Source organism: Schistocerca nitens, chromosome 7 (assembly GCF_023898315.1).
Source record: "Schistocerca nitens isolate TAMUIC-IGC-003100 chromosome 7, iqSchNite1.1, whole genome shotgun sequence".
Lineage (NCBI taxonomy): Eukaryota > Metazoa > Arthropoda > Insecta > Orthoptera > Acrididae > Schistocerca > Schistocerca nitens.
Genome location: NC_064620.1, coordinates 497,410,817 through 497,426,705, shown reverse-complemented (window position 1 = coordinate 497,426,705; position 15,889 = coordinate 497,410,817). Strand labels below are relative to the sequence as shown.

Sequence of the window (15,889 nt, the reverse complement as noted above, 5' to 3'; positions counted from 1 at the left end):
CTCCAGGACGATAAAAATCCACTCTATCGTAACGGAGCCTTCGAAAGGCGCTGTGTGGACGTTCTCAACGTTGCAAAAATCTCTTTTCCCCCAGATGTTCTTTCATCTCGCCGAAAAGACCGCAATCGCGTGGTGCAAGATCTGGACAGCATCACCCTCGTCTGTGTGGCCTTGGTCAAATTGTTGGCGCCACTTGGCTGCACATGAGACTACGTTTGATCCATATATCACCATAAATTCACCAAGAATCTGTACGCAGTTTAGGCGTTTTGCCCGTAAGAATCATACTGTCTCATCCATTTCAGCTTTGGATTACCTTCCGGGTTGCCACGATCTTTCAGTCGCAAACCGTTACGCACCCGTCATCCGCACCGAAGCAAAACTGTCTGCAGGAAAACTGGAACATATATTTTCTGATGATGTGCCACTCTTGTTGCGTGTTGGTCATAGCGTGTGACGATATGTGCAACTTATGTTCTGAAATCCCTATGTGCCATTATGCTTACCTATAAATCTCCCACTTGGCCCATTCTAAAGCCTAGTTTACACGACGACACTAGGTTGCAGGCAACTGCGCTACCACCGGCCACTACGCATGCGCGCCGCGCGTTTGCGCAACTCATTGGTGAACTAAACACTTTCGGCGTGTTAGAACTTTGGCGACACTAGCTGCATGAGTTTTGAGGTTGTGTGTGTTCGCTGAGTGTGGACAAACTGAAATATGAAGTGGGGAACGGAGAATAATGTCCGCTTTTTGGAAGTCTACCCTATGCATAGGTGTTTGTGGGATTTCAGTGATGCTGATTACAAAAATAAGCAACATATTGCTGCTCCCGAGGCCATCACGTGCGATCAGAACACAGTTTGACAATATCTGAGCAGCAGGGCATAATTTATTGAATTAGGAGCACATATACAACTGAATTAAGAAAAATACAAGCAAATGTAATTCTATCTGTGGAAATGCTCTCGTCTACAAGACGTTCGAGTTGGACGACTTTTTTTTTTTTTTTTAGGGGTTTTGTTGACAGGAGGGAAGGCTACACAAATCAAGAAGCTGCATTCTTTATTCAATATTTATCCATTTAAAACGCCGCAGCAGTGTTCCACATTGACATATGTTTGAATTTTTGAAATATTGCCACTGAACAGATCTCTCTTCCATAGAGTAGTTTGAAAGCCATTTTCTTCTTAATGCGACCTGCTTCGAATAATTACTGCTGTCAATGTTAATAATTATTCCTGTTAGTGTTAATAATTATTGGTGTTAATGAAAAGCGTTGAAACGTCCCCTTTTTAAAAATTATACAAGACTGTGCTTAAACTGACACACAATATTTTTACCGCAACGCAATCTGACTTTCAAAATTCCCTACAAAAGAATGGCCCTGACTAACATTAAACTATACCTTTCACAAATCACTTACCTCACAAAAATCTTGGTTACTCGAACTACTGCAATACAGCGAGCGCCACTACTGGCAGCTAAATAAAAGATTCAAACTACTGAAGGCACTAACTACTGATAGGCATAGTTAGCAAATGAAAGATTTTAATAGAGAACAAACAATGTATTTACCTTAATAATGTTGAAAACTCATAATATACATAACAGATCATTGTATATCTTACAAATTTCCAAACTCCGCCGTCTCTCTCCCCACATCCACCACTGCTGGCGGCTCACCTCCAACTGCGCAACGCTACGCGCTGTTAACATCCAGCTGCTGCTGCCCAACACTACAATGGCAGACAACAATGCAAACTAGCCACAGACTGCACACAGCACAGCCAGTGATTTTCATACAGAGGTGGCGTTACCAATAAAAAAACCTAAACAGCCTACTTACAGCGTCATCAGCAACTAAAAGCTCATCTTATAGCATGCCGAGTTTTCTCGATTGTAATGCACGCAATGTGATATGTAATTTCACTTCTGGAGGCAGTGCTTCATGCATTACAGTATCTTTATTCCTTATCGCATAATTAACTCTATTTAGAAGAAACCTGAACAGTTCTGGTGACATTCTACGATAATTAAAAGAACTTCTTGGGGCTTCCATTATAAATTAGTTCAGCAAGGATGCTGAGCAACCGAGCTGACGTCTTTCATTCATACAGTCACGAATCGACACACACTTCTTATTTTATTCTTATTCAGCGATTCCACGCAACAAGCTTTAACTCCATCACAACTCATGCGACGTACAGCTGCCAAAACTTTCATTTCAGACACGACTCAGGGACCCACAAAACGACGAAACTGAAGTGTACACCGGTGTCGCCGTGTCTACAGCCAAATATGAAACCACTTGCGTGCAACTCATTCCATGCAACGAGTGGCGTAACCCAATGTCGTCGTGTAAACTAGGCTTAATGTATGCAAATGTTACCTTCATCTCTGCCCCTTCCATAGTTCACAAAATGCTTGAAATATCAGAAAAAAATCACTTGTTTTTCGCATCCGCCTCCCTTCCTTAGCTGGCATCAAAAACCAAAACAAGTTCCTATACGTTCTTTTCACGGAGCATCTACACACACACACACACACACACACACACACACACACACACACACACACACACACACACACACACACGCCACGGAATTGCAAACTGCGAAGAGCGTGACAAAGAATCCTTTTAGTGTGCTGTATGTTAAATTTTGTCCCGTTCCATTTTCGGATTGTTAACAATAAGGAAATCATCACACATATTCCCGAGGGGTCCCGATACTTCTATTTGATATGATTGTCTGACATGACGTATTAGTCACTAATGGCTGGCAGCGACCCTGATCAAAGACGACGGGTTATATCGCATTTGCCAGAGCTTCCGAACTGCGACATTCTTGATCAACGGACTATACGAAGTTTAGGAGCTGATATGGCAGATCATTCTGACCCTTAATTCCTGCACTATGAATATCGTTAATGAGTGCATAGACTTTTTATGAAATACAGAGCGAAGATAAGCGGTGCAAACAAACTTTTACATTGGAGTGTCAGTGATCGTGGAGACCACTTTGATGGTGTCAGAAATGTTAAATGTGATATTTCCAAGTCAGCTTTTCACGTGCCTCCATTTCCAAGAATTCAGTACACAGAGTGTTTATAAATGAATATGGGGGGTTTTAACGCTTTATAATATTTATTATACAGGGTTATTACAAATGATTGAAGCGATTTCACAGCTCTACAATAACTTTATTATTTGAGATATTTTCACAATGCTTTGCACACACATACAAAAACTCAAAAAGCTTTTTAGGCATTCACAAATGTTCGATATGTGCCCCTTTAGTGATTCGGCAGACATCAAGCCGATAATCAAGTTCCTCCCACACTCGGCGCAGCATGTCCCCATCAATGAATTCGAAAGCATTGTTGATGCGAGCTCGCAGTTCTGGCACGTTTCTTGGTAGAGGAGGTTTAAACACTGAATCTTTCACATAACCCCACAGAACGAAATCGCATGGGGTTAAGTCGGGAGAGCGTGGAGGCCGTATATGAATTGCTGATCATGATCTCCACCACGACCGATCCATCGGTTTTCCCCTTACAGAGGCATACAGAAGCTTTAAACTGCGCATACCATCGCCGAATGGAGTTAGCAGTTGGTAGATCTTTGTTGAACTTCGTCCTGAAGTGTCGTTGCACTGTTATGACTGACTGATGTGAGTGCATTTCAAGCACGACATACGCTTTCTCGGTTCCTGTCGCCATTTTGTCTCAATGCGCTCTCGAGCGCTCTGGCGGCAGAAACCTGAAGTGCGGCTTCAGCCGAACAAAACTTTATGAGTTTTTCTACGTATCTGTAGTGTGTCGTGACCATATGTCAATGAATGGAGCTACAGTGAATTTATGAAATCGTTTCAATCATTTGTAATAGCCCTGTATTAAACTTACAGTTATAAATGATACGACGGTGTGGCCGTGCGGTTCTCGGCGCTACAGTCTGGAACCGCGTGACCGCTACGGTCGCAGGTTCCAATTCTGCCTCGGGCATGGATGTGTGTGGTGTCCTTAGGTTAGTTAGGTTTAAGTAGTTCTAAGTTCTAGGGGACTGATGACCACAGATTTTAAGTCCCATAGTGCTCAGAGCCATTTAAACTTTTTTTTTTTTCAAATGAAAAAGCAACTCAAACAGTTTTACTAAGAACCTTATAAATGTTCAATGTGAGCACTGGCATAGCGAAGTATGCGATTGGTAGAACTTCACTGTACCCAAGCGCTGGATAGGCCGCAACGGGCCCAATGACAGGGATTGCCTTGCATGGCCTCCACGAGCACCCAACCAAACGCCATGCGATTTTTTCCTTTGGGGTTTCATCGAGGATCGTGTATACGTGCCTCCGCTACCAGCAGACCTCCCTGAATTAAGAAACCGGGTTGAAGCAGCTGTTGTTACAATCACTGAAGACACACTTATCAATGTTTGGGAAGAATTCGGATATAGAATTGATGTGTGCCGTGTGACAAATGGTGCTGACATTGAACATTTATAAGGTTCTTGGTAAAACTGTTTGAGTTGCTCTTTCATTTGACATATCATTTATAACTGTAAGTTTAATATAATAAAGATTATAAAGCGTTACGACTCCGATATTCATTTATAAACACCCTGTATTTGAATTTCCTGCTTACTTTACCATATTCTGACAACAACACGTTACTTTTACTTACCTTTTGTGTCAGTAGCTGTACGCACTTTTCTTGCCAATAATCAGAAGGTCCACTCCAGTGCAAGCTACGAATCGGCCTTACTATCTGTCGTATGTGCTAAATGATTTACATTACATTCTACGTCTTTAACTACAGTAATTGTGTACCAGGAAGAATTGTCAGTGTTCAGGTATATGACAGAAACGACCTTTCGAAGCAAAAAAGCCTTGTAAACAAAGGGCTCTAAAATGCTTGCCGTAAGAGCTAAGAACACCATATTTGCTATTGCGAAACATTTGTACTGAATAAGTGCTCATAGCTGTTAAGGTATAATTTTAGAGTCCATGTTTACTAGACTTTTTTGCTTGGAATGATCAATATTCAGTGACAGTGAACACTGATCATTCCTCCTAGAACATCCTGTATATCCACGTCGTGTATCTGCTTCCATGGGAACAAAAATTCTATTTTTAATATTTTTGAAATACTTGACAAAATTTAAAATGCTGTCATAACCTCTCATTAAGAGGTCTACCCTTACGTTAAACGTTTATCACAATAAGTCAAACTTAAATTTAGAAATTGTGTGAATGTCTTGAGAAAGGGTAACTCGTGGCGATCAAATAACCGGACTTTGTTCATCAAGTATTTGGGAATGAGAGCATTTTGCAACTTCCAACAAATTTTACACATAATTTCTTCGAAATTTCTTCCAGCTTACACCCTCACCCTCCCCTCCCAAAAAGGAAAGAGTTTATCGCTTACTATATTTTCGCTGTTCGTGCAGCAAAAATTCATCAGCTGGCATGATGTGTTGAGTCATTAATTCTTTAACGCTACCTCTGTTCTCCAAACTTTTTTGCAGGCAGTATCCACATATAATTTTGCAGACACCTCCAGTGGTATATCATTGTACGAAACATAATCCATGAGAGATGCCGTCATAAGCATTAATATGTATGAAGACTAGCTTTTCTTAAAATACAGTTTGTGGAGTTAGTTTCTTTAAAGAATCGTGGATGAGAAGTTACTTATAATCCTACTAAGACTAACGTAGGTTACCACTTTTTGCCCGTGTAAAAAAAAAACTATTGTTAATGCCGAAGATGTAGCAGTCGCCGTCTAAATATCGTAAAGAACACAACGGAAACAAGGTATCCGCAGTTGCTGGAACTCTGAATACCATGCGGTTGGGATATCGAAAGAATAGAGCTAATGGCATCGTAAATTTGTTACGACGAAATACTCAGCAAAGCGAGCGTCGACGTCGACAGAACACAGGGACGGGAAGGGCACTCGGTTCAACCGAATGAACCACAGCAGCATATGCCTCAAGTAGCGTAAGGAAAGTAAGACAAACACGTAGACGGTGTGACGAGATCCTTAACCTGGTCCCATCCATAGATGATCCAGTTTTGTACTCACTGCTCCTTCTCACTTCATGCTCTTCTTCGTTCATACGTAGTTTTCCATATAAACAAAACCACAAATATTTTAATTTTGAAATATAAGTCCGAATGTCTGCACAGCAAATTGTATTTACCAATATCAACCACCTGACAGCTATTGATCGATAAATGCCTCCTCCGTGCACTGCAGTCGTCGGCTGTACGCATACATGCTGCTGCTGCTGCATGTTTGCTAAAGCCGTCTACCCACTTTCCATTAGATGGTCTCTTCTGTCTTCTGTTATCGCTTGTTGAACAAAACACTTCAGTGGTTCCTCCATTATCCATCCGCGTGGCCTCATGCTATACTCATTTCATTTCCATCAGTCATAACTTCAGTTTGTTCTTCCGCAACATTTATTTGTTTTGATATGCCTCGTAATGCTTCCTGTCAAGTCTCTCTCCAGTGTTCCCTGTGAAGCCCCTGTTGTTTTAATGGTTTCCGCATGGTCGCTGTAAGTCAAAACTGAGAACACTCCCAGATTGTATACTTGCTGATTCAGACGACTATGGAAGATTAACTTTGCAAACACTAATTAGTTTACCAAAAACTCTCCTAGATGTGTTTATTCTTTCCTTCAGTTTTATTGTTTACCTTCGAATTGTGTCCTCAGCTGTGAAACGAATAACGTATCAACTGGTTCTCTTATTTCACTATCGATCTGAATTGTTTTCTTTCAGATAGCCTGATTGTACATTATTTTTATGTTCTCATAGTAGGTTTTCAGACCTACGTTCAGACTTAGTTACGGGAATGATTATTTCACTTTGCAGCGGAGTGCGCGCGCTTCTGCCATTAAAACCGTTTGTGTGTCGGAGCGGGACTCGAAACAGGAACCTTGACCAATTCTTGACTTATTCGTCTGTTCGTTGTTGGACCTTATCTACACTACAGGTGAAGAACATATAACAACTAATGAAACGACTTAGTGACGCACGTTTTGAAGTTGTCCTAAAAGCAACTGCAATAAGCCTAAATAACGTTTAATGAAATCATTGACAAAAATGGTACAAATAAAGAATGAAACCACAGAACCGGTTGACGAGTTGAAGTTAACAACTGGATAAATAGCAGAAGAAATAAAAAGAGCGAAAATGGGGTGGAGAGCTTATGTCAAATAAAACTATTTTTGAAAATAACCTACAGGAAAGTTGTTAATTTTGAATGATTTGTCCTACTGAAAGTTTAAGTCTGGATGCCAAAACTAAGAACACTTCACAATTTACAGAAAACGGGAGCTTTTTATTATACTAACTGTATGTACTCAAGGCCATGTAAGCACAAAAAGTTACTACCACCACAGGGGCTCTCCGATCAGAACATTGGCGTGCTAACAATCTTCCGTCGGTTCTTGGTAGAACATTATACTTAATGAAAAGCACTAGTTTGCTTTTGTTCTACAATATTGCAGAACAAAGCAAACTGGTGCTTTTCATTCTATAATCGATGTTTTGACTTTCGAAACTAAACTTCGCTACCCTTGAAGAACCTTCAACTACAATATTGTAGAACAAAGGCAAACTGATGCTTTTCATTTATTACATTGCCGTGCACCGCAACGTTAGGTATGTGATTAACCAGCAGTCTTTTGTTAGTTGACTGTTTTACAGGGGTAGCGAACTTTAGTTTCGAAAGTTAAAACATCGATTACAGAATGTGAGACGTGTAGAAAGTGACGATGATGCAGTGAAAGTGGTAAGGAATGAAGCACTGCATCGAAGTCGCCACTAGGTGACACACTTTTATACGAATGATGACAATAATATTGATAAACAGTGACTTCCAAGAGACAGCAACGTGCATACTATAAACAGACACATCCAATGAGTTTCTTTCTACTTCGTTTCGGAGCTTCCGTGATAAGTGTAAATAACAAACGCGGCGCCACCTTACCTGTGTTGGAAACAGCTGATCCAGGCGCCCAGGTAAAGCACCGCAGGTATAGAAGTGTAGAACAGCTGAGCACAGGAGATCTCCGCGTTTAGAGTTATATGCAGCACACTGCACACCACAGACCGGCTGTCGCTATTTAAACACTGTACCCTTCACTCCCGACTGCCACGCTTCCCCAGTCTCGCTGCACCGGCCGGCCTCACTGCACCGCGCGCGGCTTTACTGCTGGAGCGCCGAGCTCATACTAAAGCGCGCAGGGGCGTCGCCTGCGCATGCGCCGGGCAGACAGGCAGGCTGAGCCACGCTACCTGAGCAGTCAGGCGGTCGTTTCGTCATCGCGTCGACGCGCGGCCACAGCCGAGGGCAGGTCGGGAATTGTGCCAGGCTGTTGCCGCCACGTGCGAGGCGAGCCGAAGCGATGCGAAGTGGCCGGGAAGCGCGCCAGCATGCGGGAGTAGTTTTGGCGACCGATGGCCTTGGAATCCGGGCGGCGAACACAGCCGGTTCGTTTACACTATTCCGAAACCGAAACGTTTCGCGAGTATTAACGTACCTCCGCACGGAAAACCAACTCCAAGAAACTCTGACAACTGTTTTCATGTCGAAGTTCGACTTAGTTGTCAACTGTCGTCAACATTTATTTGAAATCTTGAGTCTGAAAAACTATGTGAGGGAAGTATTGTGTTAAATTTGCAACAGTTGACAATATTTGTAAGTCTGTCGAACTCACAACATTAGTGAGTTTGTTAAACTTGCAATAGTAGTGTGTTTTTGTTTGTTGGAGCTGGTTTTAAGTGTGAGGATACCTTCAGAAGCCCTACCTACAGTTCCAGTGAAACTATCTCGAACAGATTGACGTCCTCCATGCTAACCGCACGGATTCCGAAAAATATCCATCATGCGAAACCCAACTCGCACTATTCTCACATGACATCCTGGTCAGTGAGTAAAAACACAGCAGAGTTATGTAACAGGCGTATGCTCATTGTCCTGTCGTCTGCTTTGTTTCTTTCTTTTGTGTATACTATGGCGACTATCGATTACTTACTTTTATAAAATCCTTGAGTTAATTCACGATAACCCAGCAAATTCTAGGCACAGTTCCACCAATCTTAGCCAGTGATATTCAAAGAGAGTACATTAAACTTGTATAACTGTAACCTGTTGCCACATATGGAAGGTTTACAGAAAGCTGTTGACCTGGTGATACTGTAGCACTAAAATCTGTGTCTTTCCGCTGAATTTGTGGTGCTGCCAGCCTCAAGAGTTCTTTGAATTATCCACATGTCATTATGACAAAATTCCTGAAACCTTGCCTGGCTTCAATATAGAGCTTCTGCAACACAGATTTTAAAACTTTGTGGGTTTCTCTTTCTGTCAAAAACTTTCTGGACGACAAGCGTCTTTTTTTTGGGTTGATTTTCGTGATGTATGTTCACAATCAGAATCCATTTTCTTTTCTATGAAAATAATAATAAAAATCGCCAAATGTGGGTGTTTACAAGAGTCTGAAACTGTTGTCACCATTTTGCAACAGTTGACAATATTTGTAAGTCTGTCGAAATCACAACATTAGTGAGTTTGTTAAACTTGCAAAAGTAGTGTGTTTTTGTTTGTTGGAGCTGGTTTTAAGTGTGAGGATACCTTCAGAAGCCCTACCTACAGTTCCAGTGAAACTATCTCGAACAGATTTGACGTCCTCCAAGCTAACCGGATGGATTCCGAAAAATATCGATCATGCGAAACCCAACTCGCGCTATTCTCATATGACATCCTGAAAGCCATGGATCGAGGCATGGTTGGTGATTGCAGCAGCAGCAGTAGTAGTATTGCCTGACTTCCGAAAGTATTTGACTCAATACATCAACGTCTGTTACAAAAGTACGGTAGTGCAGGATAACAAATGAAACTAGTGACTATGTAGAGGATTTCTTAATAGGCAGGAGCAATATGTTATCGTGGACATAGAGGTATCGACAAAAGTGTGGTTCATTTGTAAAGGAGGCCATGTATAGAACAACAGAGCGACCTATTCTTGAGTACTGCTCGAGTGTTTGGGATCCCCACCCTTTGGATTCAAGGAAGACATTGAAGAGATTCGGAGGCGTTTTACTGTGTTTGTTACTGGTAAGTTCGATCAACACGGAAGTATTACGGAGATGCTTCGGACACGCAAATGAGAATCGCTGTAGGAAAAGCTGTTGAGCAAATTAAGAGAACCAGCATTTGAGCTGACTGCAGAACGATTTTAATGCGACCGATGTACATATCGCGTAAGGACCAGAAAGATAAGAGAAATTAGGGCTCGTACGGAGGAGTATAGATTGACTTTTTTCTCCTCTCTCTGTTTGCGAATGGTACAGAAAAGGAAATGATTAGTAGCGGTACAGGATACCCTTCGCTACGCATCATAAGGCGCCTTGCGGGGTGTGTATGTAGATGCAGAAGTAAACTTACGGTGTGTGCTATGGAAGAGTGTAAGAGTGTTGCGACCCTTCTTGTTCATATTGTATCTTAATGACCTATCAGACGATGTTAATAGTAAACTCAGACTTTTCGCAGATCATTCATTTACCTACAATGACGTAGTGTCTCAAAAAAGCAGCACATCTATTCAGTCAGATATTGTTAAGATTTCGTAAGATTTCGCAGTGGTGCAAAGATAGGAAAGAATGGCAACCAGCTTTAAATCTACAGAAACATTAAACGATGCACTTCACAAAACGAAAAATAGAAATAGAAATAACCTACACCGCTGTCCAAAATTAAAGCAACAAACCGCTATTTGCTCGTCCCGTGTCTAATTCACGATATAATGATACAAAAAGCCAACAGATGTCCGTAGGATCATGTTCTGCAGGGTATATGGCATTCTAGTCAACTGACAACCACACCAAGGAAGACGTCAGGACACCTGTCAAACGAGACAGTGTTTGCTGGATAGTCCTATATCCACAATCGTTGTGTACTATAACAGCTTTAAAAAATATTATCAGGCTTATTTTCATATAGGGGAGAGGTGATTGATAGTATCGGAAATAATTAATAGCATTGAAAAAGTTTTTAATTAAAATTATCGATATATAATCTCTCATCAGAATAACCCCCGCAGCAAAGTAGCGCCTCAGGGAAATCAAAGAGGGTTCAAAGCGGCTAGTTTTGTTTCTAAATCGTACTATATAAACCAAGCGCCGATATTATTAGATCTCTTGCTTTCTGTGCTTTGAATAACTTTACGTAGCTGACCCGTGGTCTAGGGGTAGTGTCTTTGATTCATAATCAAAACGTCTTCGGTCCCGGGTTCGATCCCCGCCACTGCCTAAATTGTGATAAATAATCAGCATTGGCGGCCGAAGACTTCCGGCATAAGAAGTCAGCCTCATTCTGCCAACGGCCTTGTCAAAGAGGGCGGAGGAGCGGATAGAGGTTCAGGGCACTCTCTTGTCCTAGGGGTGGGAATTTGCCCCTAAAGGCGGAAGAATCAGCAATGATCAACGACATGAGGATGCAGAAGGCAATGGAAACCACTGCATTAAAGACACGTAACGTGTATCCACAGGACATGTGGCCTGTAATTGAAGAAGTGTCATGATGATCTCTCCATTGGCAAAAGATTCCGGAATAGTCCCCCATTCGGATCTCCGGGAGGGGACTACCAAGGGGGAGGTTACCATGAGAAAAAGATTGAATAATCAACGAAAGGATAACGTTCTACGAGTCGGGGCGTGGAATGTCAGAAGCTTGAACGTGGTAGGGAAACTAGAAAATCTGAAAAGGGAAATGCAAAGGCTCAATCTAGATATAGTAGGGGTCAGTGAAGTGAAGTGGAAGGAAGACAAGGATTTCTGGTCAGATGAGTATCGGGTAATATCCACAGCAGCAGAAAATGGTATAACAAGTGTAGGATTCGTTATGAATAGGAACGTAGGGCAGAGAGTGTGTTACTGTGAACAGTTCAGTGACCGGGTTGTTCTAATCAGAATCGACAGCAGACAAACACCGACAACGATAGTTCAGGTATACATGCCGACGTCGCAAGCTGAAGATGAACAGATAGAGAAAGTGTATGAGGATATTGAAAGGGTAATGCAGTATGTAAAGGGGGACGAAAATCTAATAGTCATGGGCGACTGGAATGCAGTTGTAGGGGAAGGAGTAGAAGAAAATGTTACAGGAGAATATGGGCTTGGGACGAGGAATGAAAGAGGAGAAAGACTAATTGAGTCCTGTAACAAGTTTCAGCTAGTAATAGCGAATACCCTGTTCAAGAATCACAAGAGGAGGAGGTATACTTGGAAAAGGCCGGGAGATACGGGAAGATTTCAATTAGATTACATCATGGTTAGACAGAGATTCCGAAATCAGATACGGGATTGTAAGGCGTACCCAGGAGCAGATATAGACTCAGATCACAATATAGTAGTGATGAAGAGTAGGCTGAAGTTCAAGACATTAGTCAGGAAGAATCAATACGCAAAGAAGTGGGATACGGAAGTACTAAGGAATGACGAGATACGTTTGAAGTTCTCTAACGCTATAGATACAGCAATAAGGAATAGCGCAGTAGGCAGTACAGTTGAAGAGGAATGGACATCTCTAAAAAGGGCCATCACAGAAGTTGGGAAGGAAAACATAGGTACAAAGAAGGTAGCTGCGAAGAAACCATGGGTAACAGAAGAAATACTTCAGTTGATTGATGAAAGGAGGAAGTACAAACACGTTCCGGGAAAATCAGGAATACAGGAATACAAGTCGCTGAGGAATGAAATAAATAGGAAGTGCAGGGAAGCTAAGACGAAATGGCTGCAGGAAAAATGTGAAGACATCGAAAAAGATATGATTGTCGGAAGGACAGACTCAGCATACAGGAAAGTCAAAACAACCTTTGGTGACATTAAAAGAAACAGTGGTAACATTAAGAGTGCAACGGGAATTCCACTGTTAAATGCAGAGGAGAGAGCAGATAGGTGGAAGGAATACATTGAAAGCCTCTATGAGGGTGAAGATTTGTCTGATGTGATAGAAGAAGAAACAGGAGTCGATTTAGAAGAGATAGGGGATCCAGTATTAGAATCGGAATTTAAAAGAGCTTTGGAGGACTTACGGTCAAATAAGGCAGAAGGGATAGATAACATTCCATCAGAATTTCTAAAATCATTGGGGGAAGTGGCAACAAAACGACTATTCACGTTGGTGTGTAGAATATATGAGTCAGGCGACATACCATCTGACTTTCGGAAAAGCATCATCCACACAATTCCGAAGACGGCAAGAGCTGACAAGTGCGAGAATTATCGCACAATCAGCTTAACAGCTCATGCATCGAAGCTGCTTACAAGAATAATATACAGAAGAATGGAAAAGAAAATTGAGAATGCGCTAGGTGAAGATCAGTTTGGCTTTAGGAAAAGTAAAGGGACGAGAGAGGCAATTCTGACGTTACGGCTAATAATGGAAGCAAGGCTAAAGAAAAATCAAGACACTTTCATAGGATTTGTCGACCTGGAAAAAGCGTTCGACAACATAAAATGGTGCAAGCTGTTCGAGATTCTGAAAAAAGTAGGGGTAAGCTATAGGGAGAGACGGGTCATATACAATATGTACAACAACCAAGAGGGAATAATAAGAGTGGACGATCAAGAACGAAGTGCTCGTATTAGGAAGAGTGTAAGACAAGGCTGTAGCCTTTCGCCCCTACTCCTTCAATCTGTACATCGAGGAATCAATGATGGAAATAAAAGAAAGATTCAGGAGTGGAATTAAAATACAAGGTGAAAGGATATCAATGATACGATTCGCTGATGACATTGCTATCCTGAGTGAAAGTGAAAAAGAATTAATTGATCTGCTGAACGGAATGAACAGTCTAATGAGTACACAGTATGGTTTGAGAGTAAATCGGAGAAAGACGAAGGTAATGAGAAGTAGTAGAAATGAGAACAGCGATAAACTTAACATCAGGATTGATGATCACGAAGTCAATGAAGTTAAGGAATTCTGCTACATAGGCAGTAAAATAACCAATGACGGACGGAGCAAGGAGGACATCAAAAGCAGACTCGCTATGGCAAAAAAGGCATTTCTGGCCAAGATAAGTCTACTAATATCAAATACCGGCCTTAATTTGAGGAAGAAATTTCTGAGTATGTACGTCTGGAGTACAACATTGTATAGTAGTGAAACATGGACTGTGGGAAAACCGGAACAGAAGAGAATCGAAGCATTTGAGATGTGGTGCTATGGACGAATGTTGAAAATTAGGTGGACTGATAAGGTAAGGAATGAGGAGGTTCTACGCAGAATAGGAGAGGAAAGGAATATGTGGAAAACACTGATAAGGAGAAGGGACGGGATGATAGGACATCTGTTAAGACATGGTACTAGAGGGAGCTGTAGAGGGCAAAAACTGTAGAGGAAGACAGAGATTGGAATACGTCAAGCAAATAATAGAGGACGTAGGTTGCAAGTGCTACTCAAGAATATCTGAGTAATTGGGTGCGCAAGAAAAAGTAGCGCATAGTACTAAATCCTATTAAATGCCGAATAATCGATAATAGGATCTGTGGACTATACGGACATTAAATTGAATATAAGAACGGAGTTGGACACTTAGCTTTATGAAAGTGAAAGCGTACGAAGTTTGAATGACTGTATCTAAGTATGGTAATGGACCATAGTCCTTGCTATAACATCTTTGGGTAACGAACTACAAAAATCACGGACATTTTGGTTGCAGCAATTGCTGATAGTAAGTGTAGGATCAACCCTCCTGCCTCTATATACAAAAGCGCAATCATTAATGATCATTTAATTATTATTAAATGTTGTTAATAAAAAACTAATTTCCATAATATCGTATGTATTATTCAACGATAATCATAGGCAAGCTGCAAACTGTATCTCTGCATGACTGAAGTTTCGATTATGAAACATTTGCGAAGCGTAAATTGTGACTTAAAAGCTATTCAACATTTCATTTCCAATCAGACAGAAAAAATACAAACCAGAAACGGTACGGATCAGTAGTGACGTCGGAAATAGGAAGGTGAAATAATAACTAAAATGTAAAGGCGTTATTAACTATCTTGTCTTAGGTAACACAGCAACAAATGAAGAGTGATCGACTTTGCAAAAAGTCAGCATTAATTATTATTTTGAAAACCCGAAATTTAGTCGCCGTTACAGTGAAAATGTTTGTGGCTGCTCCACCTGATGTGAGATATAACAAAAAAATGGGCATATACAGTAGATAACAAAATCAATATCTTACGTCAGAGAAGTCGACGACAGCAGATCGACCGAGGGCGGCTACAACTGTCGCCCAACGCGTGGGTCGAAAAAACGTATGAAAAAAATTATTACGCAATAAACAATGGTGAAATATAATTGTTGTGATTCCGTAATGAACAGTGACTGAGAACTTCCAACGTGCAACGACACGAGCTGATTGCGGACGGAAGATTGCATCTGCGAGTGCAGCCGACAACGAGACACCTACCTCCGGAAACTACGAGACGTCAGAAGCTGTGCGGAAGTAGAACATAATAAACTTGTGTTACTGCGTCTCGGAATTGTATGTGTAAACACATTTTACTACTGGCTGAACAGTACTTGATTGTGCTTCCTTTTAATTTTAATTGTGTGGATAAATGAGGCAAGTCCGTGACGCATAAACTGTATAAGTAGTTAGAGTTATATTTTATTTATTGTGCCTTATTATTTTGGTGTTATTCTGAGAGTGTATATTGATAACAATGAAATGGTGATACCATTTAAGCTCGAATCTAGATACAAGTTTGGGACTTTTGGGAGAGAAGGTACGACAGACGATGAAAACAGTGTGGAAAATTTTGATGTTAATACGACACAGGATTTGTTGGAACC

General features: G+C 41.3%; 1 protein-coding gene across 1 annotated transcript in view; it reads right to left on the bottom strand.

Moving 5' to 3' along the window:
• The window catches only part of LOC126195107 (galectin-6-like), a 480,373-nt gene extending 472,136 nt beyond the window's left edge, over positions 1-8,237 (bottom strand). Inside the window, exon 1 of the mRNA XM_049933576.1 lies at positions 8,006-8,237. The gene's annotated coding sequence lies outside the window, so the exon portion shown is untranslated. The remainder of the gene's footprint in view (positions 1-8,005) is intronic.
• Between the last annotated feature and the right edge of the window lie 7,652 nt (positions 8,238-15,889).